Raw genomic sequence first — 11,503 nt, forward strand, 5'->3', positions numbered from 1 at the left:
GGCCACAGCAGTGAGAAGCCCGTGTACCACAAAAAAAAAAAAAAAAAAAAAAAAAAAGGATACCTTACCATTTGCAACAACACGGAGGGATCTGGAAGACATTATGCTAAGTGAAATACATCAGTCAGAGAAGGATGGAGCCTGCATTATTCCTCTTAAGTGGGGCATCTGAAACAGTCAATGGGACAGAGGTAGACAATAAAATGGGGGGGAGTGGAGGGGAGTATAAAGTGTCAAGTTTGCAAGATGAATCAGTTCTAGAGAGATGCCACACAACACAGCGCCTAGTTAACAGTAAGGGATGCTATGTTCCTAAAAAAAATTTTTAAGAAGGTAGATCTCATGTGAAGTGTTTTTACTACAAAACAAACAAAAACACAAAGGGATACAAGGAAACCTTCGGACACAATGGGTATGTTTATTGCCTGGATTGTGGTGATAGTCACACAAGTGTATACACCTGTCCAAACTCAGCAAGTTGTATACATGAATGACGTGCAGGTTTTTGGTAGACCAGTTATACCTCGATAAAGCTGGGGGAGAAAAAAGAAGTCCTCAGCACTTCAATGAAGAGAGGAATGAAGAACTGCCTGTAAAATGGTCAGCCCAGGAAGTCAGCAATTACAGTGAGTTAGAGGATTATTAGCCAATGCAAAGGAGCAAGACAGCCCTGCCAGAGGGACACAGGAGCAGTGAGGTTGTGTGCACCACACACGTGATGTAAGCAGTTCTTTGCAGGAAACCACCTTTAGCAGGAAGCCCCTTTCCTTGTCACTTTAGCAGAGTTATACTGTCACTAACCTTAAACCAGGCACCCCCAGACTCTACTCATCTCTGGCCCAAGCACACCTTTCAAATCTTTTGATCACACAATACCTTGCCTAACTTGTCGGTTCTTTCCACAGATCAAAGACGTAGAAATGAAGAATAAGGAATTAACAGACCAGATCTCTTCCCTAGCTTCCCCATCAGTAATCACGTGAACAAACTGTGTGAACAAGTTGGCATCTAAAGAAAGATCACGAGGACTGACAAGCCTGCACACAGCGGGTGGGGGGGGCGACAACTCTGACCCCCCATCTCCATGATTAACTGAGATTACGTCCCCTTTTTTCTCTTTAAAAACTTTCCTGGCCAAGCAGAATCTTCGGAGGTGGTTTCTGGGGGACACTGAGTCCACCATCTCCCCAGATTGCCGGCATTCTGATTAAAGACAACTTTTCTTTTCTACCAACATTTGTGAGTTTGATTTTGTAAGCGGAGAGCAGTAGGACCCCATTCAATTACACTGAGGTATTCAACAGAACCTCTTCTTTTATCAACTTTTCAAACACAAGAGAAACAGGGGTAGAGAGCAAGCTCACAAACAGCCATGAACACACTGTTCAGACTTGAAAACCTTATCACCCCCACCTCCTTCTTCTTCATATTATTGGCCCACTTTTTTCTTTTTTTTTGTGTGGTATGCGGGCCTCCCTCTGCTGTGGCCTCTCCCGTCGTGGAGCACAGGCTCCGGACGCGCAGGCTCAGCGGCCATGGCTCACGGGCCCAGCCGCTCCGCGGCACGTGGGATCCTCCCAGACCGGGGCGCGAACCCGGTTCCCCTGCATCAGCAGGCGGACGCGCAACCACCGCGCCACCAGGGAAGCCCCACTTTTTTCAATTATGTTGTTTTTTCCTTATTGATCTGAAAGAGTTCTTTATACAGACAGAATACCAATCTCTTACAGAGAATGCATCACAGATACTTATTCCAGCTAGTAGTTTGCTTTAAACTTTAGTGCCCCTTCTCTTAAAGAAGTTGCTAATATTAATGGTCTTTTATGATGTGTCTGTGCGCAAGTGTATGTCTTACCTTTTCCTACCTCAAGGGCATACAGAAAATCTCTTCTATGTGTTGCAACATCATGTCCTTCATTTACGTCTTGAGTCCTATTGGCATTGACTTGTGTGTATGCTGTGAGGTAGGGATCTCATTTGCTCTTTTCCCATGTGGACAACCGCTGTCCTGCATCCTTTGCCACCTGGTCAATAACACATCTCTGCCATCACCTGGGTTCCCAGACAGGTAAGCATCTTTTACAAGGCTCACTACCCTGTCCACCCATCCGATTCTGTCTCTCCTACTAAGATATCACAAACCTTAACCATCACTTTCCATCAGGAACCTCACTCCCCCACTCTTATAGCAGCTCCACTTCGTGTTTTCTTTTAATGTCTGGTGACTGGGAATATCTCTGTCTTTCTTAGGATCTTATGTTTTAGGACCATTCTTGGTCAGATTTTACACAGCACTGGCATGTGTTTGTACTTGGGCAAGGGCATGCTGACATCTTAAGAGCCAGCCATTTTCACAAATGCAACATCTTCTAACTTCATGTATTTTCTGAGACTTGCCCATGATTTAAACACAGCTTATTAATCTTTCCAACGTTCCTTCAGGATGATCACTGAATTTATATAATTATGACTCATGCATTTTACAGATCAAGGGCCTGGTGGATAGATATCATAGCAATAGCGAGGCCTAGAATTTAATTCTCCCGGGGGGGAAAATTAGAACACAGCCCCCAAATTTTACTATGAGTGGAAGCATATTCACAAAGTTATCCTGTGGAAGGACAGCAGGCACACTCTGAGGATTAGTATTCTGAAGTTACAGAATGATTCCCTTGTGGTAGAAAAATAAATATACCCAGGTCTCTTCTCTCTGAAGATCTCTCCTCCCAGAGATTCATTCTGGCAAAACCGTCAGTTAAAAATATCCATCTCATTGCCACTTTTCCCTCACAGAAGAAATATGCTTTTCTGCAGAGAATCCTGATGAGTATATTCACTTAAATGACGGTCCCATCACACTGCAGATGGGTGAGTGCAACTGGCAAGAGAGCTTGGCCTCTCATCATTTGCAGCTGATTTTGATACTCTAATGATATTTCGGGATGCATAAATATTCCACTAGGCCTTTTTTGGGCTCAGAAGAAGGAAATACCTTATACCCTAGAGGCACAAACAGAACTGCCCCATGGTATCCATCAGAATGCAATGACAGGGACTTCCCTGGTGGTGCAGTGGTTAAGAATCCTCCTGCCAATGCAGGGGACATGGGTTCGGGCCCTGGTTCGGGAAGATCCCACATGTCGCGGAGCAACTAAGCCCGTGTGCCACAACTGCTGAGACTGTGTTCTAGAGCCCGTGAGCCACAACTACTGAGCCAGCGTGCCACAACTACTGAAGCCCACACGCCTAGAGCCCGTGCTCTGCAACAAGAGAAGCCACGACAATGAGAAGGCCACACATCGCAACGAAGAGTAGCCCCCACTCGCCGCAACTAGGGAAAGCCCGCGCACAGCAACAAAGACCCAACAGAGCCAAAAATAAATAAATAAATTTATTTTTTAAAAAAAAAGAATGCAATGACAATTCCAATTTCATTAAGAAAATCCTCAAGAAGCCAATTTCATGGTGGAAAGTCCCTAGAAAGCAGATGGATTGTGGTGGCTGCTAGATCCTGGGCTCCCAGAAGGCCAGAATTTCACTGTCATTTGTGAGACTGCTTCCCCATCAGTAACATCTCTGTTAGGGAACCGTTGACCAAAGCCGCCCACCTTGGCCAGGAACGATGATAAACGCTTGCCTGAGTTGTCTCACAACAGGAGGTACCGATAAAGAACACAGTGCTGCCACCGAAAACTAACAGGGAGAATTTGGGAGTGGCTGAAAGGAGGGAGGAGATGCCAGCCCATAATATGTCCTGACAATCTCCCAGAAACCCTCGCACTGGAATCCATCTTGGCTGAGAGATGCACGCGCCACCAGGAAGGACCCTGAGTCAGTGATTGGCCAGAGACAAGACGGAAACTAATCCCATCACCATAAACCCGAGACTGCGAGCCACGTGGACAGCAGTCCTCCTGGGTTCCCTTACCCTCTGCTCTCCGCCCAGGCGCCCCTTCCCAATAAAGTCTCTTGCTTTGTCAGCACGTGTGTCTCCTCGGACAATACATCAGCGAGTGTTAGACAAGAGCCCACTCTTGGGCCCCGGAAGGGGTCACCCTTCCTGCAACACCTTCACAAGCTATCCCTACTGTCAATTATAATAAAAATCTCCTCCCTTTCCAGAATCCCCCAAAATTCTTTAGCATTTTCGCAGCGGAGGGCGGTTGATGCATCTACTCTATTTAAGGCTGAAGTATGTTTACAACTCTAAATGGAAAATCAAACCGGAAGGAAAAGGCTTTGCTGAGAGCACAAAAGTAAATTCACAAGCTTTGAAGACTGACAGCTGAGGAAATGTTCAGAAAAATACTCATTTATTCCTATGCCCAAACCCATTAAAAATCATTCAACTCCTCTGAGGTTTCACCCTCCGCCTCCTTGGAGGGGGGCTGATTGTTCTATGTCCCTTAAATGCCTTGTGACTGTGCCCCACTCCCACACTCCCAAAGCTGAGATGGGGGAGGGGGCAGGGCACAACCATTAAAAGAATGACAGAGCCGTGGAGGACATGACATAAACCAGTTAGAACCGACTAGGCCCAAGATGGCAGAAGGTTCGACTTCTGGTGGACCTTCGGCCTCGTTATATGCTCATTGTAATACACTAGCTAAATGACACATCCACAGGTGCCATGAAAGTTCTGAGGCCGACCATAAAAGGCCGAAAAGTGGGTGGTGGTCTGATTCCCGGAAATCACTGCCCCTTCTTTTCCCACTCATTAGCTATGAAATTACCCAGCGCATAAAAACCAATCACTCCATATTTCAGGGCCTCTCACCTTCTGAGATGAACCACACTCTGTCTATGGAGTGTGTATCTCTCTAAATAAACCTGCTTTCCCACTTAGTTCTCAGGCCAGAGCCCTCTTGCCTGTCCGCTTGTAGCCTTCACAAGCATCCTACATTAATAAATATACTTCTTACCTATCACTTTGCCTGTTGCTGAAGTCTTTCTGCATTAAGACATAAAGAACCTGAGCCTCCTTAAGTCCTGAGACCAGGTGTGCAGTTTCAGCTGGGAAATTGTGGGTTCAAGACCCACCCAAGGTGTGACTGGTTCAAGTCCCAATCTGAGGTGTGAGGTTTCAAAGCCACCAAGGAATCCATCTAGGACATTTGGGACAAGGCTTCCCAATTTGATGTGAGGGAATTCCTGCCCAAGCACAACACAGTGATGAGCACCGCAGATGTAGGGTAGATGCTGGATTAGCAAGTGGAATAAACGAAGCTGCCTTGCTTTACAAAACGATGATCTCTCAGCAGCTCCAAGGAGCAAGGCCTGTGTGCTTCTGCTACCCCAGGGGCAAAACGTTGGCTTTGAACCATTGTCTAGACACTCCAGTATCTCATCTCCCATGAGGTGGTCGTCATCATCCTCAGAATTTGCACAGAGCTTCCCCGTTGGGGAATGCAGTTTTCCTCTCCTTTGGTTGTCCCAAAGCCACCCTACATACGACACTCTGGACGGCTGCCCAGCGCTGCTCCATGCAACTAGCAAATGCTCCTTCCCACTGTGGATGAAAAATGTTGCCTGCAGTATGAGCAAACAAAGGATGATGTGGCCATCAAGCCATCGGCCATTACTATAGCCCCAACTGTGAGCCCTGAGGGAACTTAGGATGAGAAAACACAGGATACTGGCCCCAGGTAGCTGAGGTGCCCATCAAAGGAATGATTTCAGTGAGCCCAGACTCTTGCATCTTCCCATACACAGACAAGCGCTAAATTCCTTAACTTGACATATCTGGTTTTCTTTGGTTAAGAGTAATCTTTTGATGTTCCAACTATATGATTTTGTTGCAAAAACTTCTATATGTCCTGGCTCCCCCTCCCTTGCCTCTTCAGGGCAGTTACTTAGAGCTACCAGAGATGCTGTGCCTGGGCTTGAAGTCCTCAGAAAGTCCACCAAATGAAACATAATTCTTAACTTTTAGGTTGTGCTTTTTTTTTTTTTTCAGTCGACACCATGAATGCATAAGAACCCATGGAATCTGCCAGAAGCTGGGACCTGCTCTGGTCATCATGCTCACCATGCCTGGCTCGGCCTCCTCACCCCTAATGACATTCTCTTCTTCAGACATACTCCAACCCATACGCCAGCTTCACTACTACCCAGCCACAGGGGTGTCTCTGGCCCCAGAACAAGAGGCCAGCACCTTCAGCCCAGAACCCATATCCTACAAACCTCCCCTGTACCGGGTGCTTGGCTGGCACCTGGCCGACAAGCCTGTGCAAATCTGCTCCTACAGGTCCTCCAGGGCAAGAGGAAGCCAAGAGCCCACCGTAGGTCAGTGGGATGAGGGCCACAGGACAGCTTCACCCACAGGGTGGCAGCGACTCGGGGCCACCCCTCATCCCTGGTAAGCTTAAGAGGGCTCTTTGTGGGCTTCCCTGGTGGTGCAGTGGTTAAGAATCCACCTGCCAATGCAGGAGACACAGGTTCAAGCCCGGGTCTGGGGAGATCCCACATGCCATGGAGCAACTAAGCCCGTGTGCCACAACTACTGAGCCTGTGCTCTAGAGCTCACGAGCCACAACTACTGAGCCTGTGTGCCACAACTACTAAGCCCATGCGCCTAGAGCCCATGCTCCACAACAAGAAAAGCCACAGCAATGAGAAGCCTGCGCACTGCAACAAAGAGTAGCCCCCGCTCGTTGCAACTAGAGAAAAGCCCATGCACAGCAATGAAGACCCAATGCAGCCAAAAATTAATTAATTAATTATTATTATCATTTTTTTTTTTTAAAGAGTGCTCTTTGTAATCAGAGTTAAAGTCTTCTACTCGGCATCCTGGCATTTCAAAACGGTGGACTTCTCGTAGACCAGTAACAGAGGAAGGTTTCAAACAGTATGCACTGTTGGTGATGTGTATCTACTTTCAATCTGAACAGGAATCTGGTGGGAGTTACACAAATAAATGATGGAATCCATTGAAAGCAGCACTTTTGCCCCTTTCCTGTTTACCCATTTCTGTCCCCCTCAAACCTTAAAAACCTAATTATAGGAATGAGATCATGAAGCAATTGAAACTAACTCCTGACTTAGGCTCTCCTGAATGTGTACCATGCCTTGCCTAACCTGTCCATTCTTTTCCTAGATAGAAAGAAGTAAGGATGAAGAATTAATTAGTTAAAGAATGACTAGCGGGGACCTCCCTTGCAGTCCAGTGGTTAAGACTTCCCTTTCCGGTGCAGGGGGTGCAGGTTCCGTCCCTGGTCAGGCAGCTGAGATCCCACATGCCTCACAGCCAAAAAACCAAAACATAAAACAGAAGCAATATTGTAACAAATTCAATAAAGACTTTAAAAATGGTCCACATCAAAAAGACCTTTAAAAAAAAGAATAACTAGCCCTCTACCCCCGCAGTAGCCCTGCAGGCAGATCACGTGGGCAAGGCAACATCTGAAGAGTCAGCCAGTCCACACACAATGGAGAATGATGCAGAACCCAACCTCCTGCCTCGATGATTCACTAAGATTCTTTCCCCCATTTTTCCCTTCAAAAATTGTCCTGGCTGAGCAGAATCTTCAGAGTTGGTCTCTGGACATGAGTCCACCATCTCCTCAGATTGCACCTTCCCTTTCTACTGACACTTGCCTCTCGAATGATTGGCTTTTGAGTGGTGAGGAGCCGAACCTGAGTGTGGTAACACCATGAGGACTGTGGTTTACAGAAGCATAGTATAATGAGGAGGGGATGTGGTGTGTGCACTGGGGAGCCTGGGGGAGGCATCACTTCCAGGCAACTGAGAAATAAAATTCATACTTATGGCAAGACCAGAAAAATCTAAACAAAAAATTTTCTCTGCCCTTTGGCCTCCTCTCTCCCCTCACTGTGCACTGTGTGTCTGCACTGTGCATAGACCAAACCTCCCCCATCACAGAAAAACCTGCTCAAGCATGAAAGGCAACACTCCCCTAGCATCAATGGGACAAGTCCTTAAAAGATAACACTCTTCCTGATCTCGTAAGGGGTCACAATGACGCTTAGATCTGGATCATGGAAACTGTCAATAATAAGTCATTTGATGTGCAGCCCTCCGTCTCAAGAAACTTATATAACTGTGCCTTGACTTCCAACAGACAGAACAGTTCTCAGAGCTTTCTGAGATGCGCTTCCTGGGTTATAATCCTCAAATGTGGCTTGAATAAAATTTTCCATTTTTTTCTTAGAATGACTGATTAATTTTTCGTTGACACAACATAAGTGCCCAGCAGTGGGCCCAGTGCTCATCGGCCCTTGACTGTGAATCAGACCCCAGCTTCAGAAGCTCTGTGCTCCGATTAGTACTGATTATACAGACCCAGCTCCCCAGGAGGTAAAGAACTAGGACAGCTGCCCAGCCCCACCCGCAGGGCAGCGTCCCTCCAGTAAAACAACCCCGTTTCACACACGTCAGAAGCAAAACCTCACGCCACGCAACGTTACCTCTTACTTCTTACCGAAAACTAGCGGTTTGGTAAGGTCCCGAAAACCCTCCTGATGATGAAATCTTTCTGGAATAAAACAGAAGAAAAGAGAGGAATTTACTTTGGTTTCAGGAATGATACGGGTGCTCCTATAGAGCATAGAAATTTAAATGAGTGAGAGGCTTTGAATACCTGGGAAAGTGAACCGATTATAATTCTAATGAGATGATCAGAAATCACCCCGAAACAAATACTTAAAATGTTTCTTTAGCCATTCATCACATGATTATTGCCTTCACATTGTGTGGGACAAATAAAGCGATGGTTTATGTATCACTCTGGCTGCAGAGGCTCTCAGCATTTCAATGAAGCTCCTCAAAGCCCTCATGAATATGTATTTTCCCACAACAAAGCTTGACCCCACTAGTTGGCAGAACCAGTATTCTGGGGCACTTCCAGAAGAGGTGGGTGTGCGTGTGAGGACTGCAGGGGGATGAAAAGAGATTAAAGGAGAGAGAGAGGAGGCAGACCACCTCTCGTTTCCTCTGCCCAGGTTCCCAGCCCACCCTTCCTCCTGGGCAGCGCAGTTTTATAAAGAGAACAGAAAAGAGGACATTGGGTTTCACAGTCCCCTTGAACAGAGGATGCTTTGCAAACTCGGGCTGGAGAGGAAAGCCAAAGAGTCAAGGGCATCAGGATGGCAAGAGCCATGGGCTGGATCAGGAATTCATGGCGGGGCAGGAGGAGGAGCCCCACCCCGTCCCTCTGCAGGGACGGGGAGCCTGGGGTAGTGCAAGAGGATGGGGTTTCCGGGTCTGAAATATCACATCCAAATTCCTTTCCTCCCTCCAATTTGGCTGAAGACAGGATAAGTGATAAAGGAATTTCTTGGTTCCTTTCAAAACCACGGCAATGGCCGCTTCCTCCCCATCATCCCGTCTGCTGGGAATGGAAGAGCTGGGAGCATTTCATGAACAGCTGTGCTGGTCGGGAAGTCCACCTTCAATCTGGCCCCGGGGTCTGAAGTCATAGGGGATGGCGTCATTCTTCAGGGAAGACAACAGGGTCTTGCTATCGGCCCTGGCAGCCAACGGCTTCAACTGCATCACAAAGGTCCACTCTGGACTGAGTGTTGTCACTTTTCTAAGGGAGCCCGAGAGCCGCTCTCATTTCCCTGGACAGACATTCCTAGCAGTGGGGTTTAATGAGGAAATTTGGGGGCCACCCAAAACTGGCCCAGTGCAGACGCCTCGGGTCCATATATAAGGGAAAAATGATGCTCTAACCCTTAGAAGGCTGCAGACGCTTCCATTCTGACCAAGCCACAGCACCGTAACCTGCTTGGCTCTACTCAGGGGGAGCTGGATGTTTGCATCGTTGTTCGATTTCTTTCCACGGGTACGTGCTTCTCCTGCCTCTCAAATCCCTTCATGGCGTCGGCCTCAGCTCCATCATGTGTAAAATGTGGACAGTGGGAACCACCTTAAAGGAGGATGGGAAGGTGAAACCCCACCCCTAGAACACTGCCTGGGGCCACGGCAGAATCAACAGCCTGCCCTTCCTTCTGCCAAACCCCACCACCACAGCGCCTCCAGGAGGAAGGGATTTGGGGGCTAGTGCTCATACTAAATGTCACATCCAGCGGCAAGAACCCTTCCCTGGGCGGCGGGGGGTGGGGGCGGTGGCGGGGCGGGCTCAATTCCTCACTCTGTCCCAGGTTTGCTCTGTGACCTCAAGCAGGTCACTCACAAAGGTCACTGTCCTGTCTGGCCATCCCCCACCCCAGCTCTGAGCAGCTGCGACCAAGAAGGACAGCAGGGAGGGGCCTGGAAGCCTCCAGCACAGGCTGGAGTCCTCTGCACCTGTCCCTCCCTCCCTCCTGGCCCTCCAGCCAGCACCGCCCCCAACACCGTGGGCCGTGGACGGGCCCATCCACCCAGAAGTCCAGCACCTCCCACCCCTCCAGGCCCAGAAGCACCTGGGGGACCCCGGAGCTGGTCTGCAGGCTTCCCTGCCACCCCACTGTCTTCGAGCCGCTCAAAAGGACAGTGTCGTCCACCTGGAGCCTGAACATCCCGCCTGCTTCCCGCGGGTTCCCAACCAAGGTGTGCAACCATCAAAGCACTCTGGAAGGACAACCAGCGGCACCCGGCGCCTTACGTAAGGCTCTTCCACCAGCAGAAAACAGGCCCACATCTTAGCTCAATTTAGAATCGGCTTTTAAGTGTCTATTAATAGGCTTCATGCGAGCACCCCTTGTGGATGACGGGGAGTCAGGGCTCCAGGCTCCCGTCCACCGCTATTCATTAGCATTCTTTTCATGGCTGTCTTCTCTCATTTTCCCAGCAGCATTTTAAGTCAACAGCAAGGTCACCTACCACTTGGACCCAGTGCCACTTTTCATTTTCTCTAAAGAAAAATAGGAATTTTCTTTTCCCTCAGCGTTGCCCTCTCCCCAGCTCTGGGGACCCCTGGCTTGCACTGGCTACGGCAGGGCTGTGTTATTTTGGTGATCTGCATCTCCAGATAGATGGTTCATCTCAAAGACACGTCCAACGAAGTCCTACGTGGGGAGATCCAGGAAGTCCTTGGGGGTCCACTGTCGCCTCCCTGGTTGGCTCTGAGTCCACCCGCCACCTGGCCAGGCACAGACGGGAGGCCCACGCCATCAAGAGGCCAGGATGAACCTGGAGATTCCAATACGGTTTGGAACATCCAGGCTCTTCTCAGCCATGTGTGGCCCGGTCACTCCTCAAACCAAACACACATCCCGGGTCTCTTCCTACCCCCTCTGGGGGCAGCCATGGCTGGGTCACCGCCTCGGTCCCTCTTGGCCACCTGTGACTAGACAGAAATCCAAGAGCCTGCTCTTCTGGCAACTCACAGCCACTCCTGGAATAATCTCTCATCAACCTCCAGGCTGGAAATTAAGCACACAGGTCTCTCCCCACAAGATTAGAACAAGCAGGGCTTCCCTGGTGGCGCAGTGGTTGAGGGCCCGCCTGCCGATGCAGGGGACACGGGTTCGTGCCCCGGTCCGGGAAGATCCCACATGCCGTGGAGCCTGTGTGTCCGGAGCCTGTGCTCCGCAATGG

General features: G+C 48.9%; 1 protein-coding gene across 1 annotated transcript in view; it reads right to left on the bottom strand.

Moving 5' to 3' along the window:
- The window catches only part of APBA2 (amyloid beta precursor protein binding family A member 2), a 264,544-nt gene that overhangs the window by 134,764 nt on the left and 118,277 nt on the right, over positions 1–11,503 (bottom strand). The window contains exon 2 of the mRNA XM_024129695.1: positions 8,442–8,495. The gene's annotated coding sequence lies outside the window, so the exon portion shown is untranslated. The remainder of the gene's footprint in view (positions 1–8,441; positions 8,496–11,503) is intronic.

Source organism: Physeter macrocephalus, chromosome 11, assembly GCF_002837175.3.
Source record: "Physeter macrocephalus isolate SW-GA chromosome 11, ASM283717v5, whole genome shotgun sequence".
Classification (NCBI taxonomy): Eukaryota; Metazoa; Chordata; class Mammalia; order Artiodactyla; family Physeteridae; genus Physeter; species Physeter macrocephalus.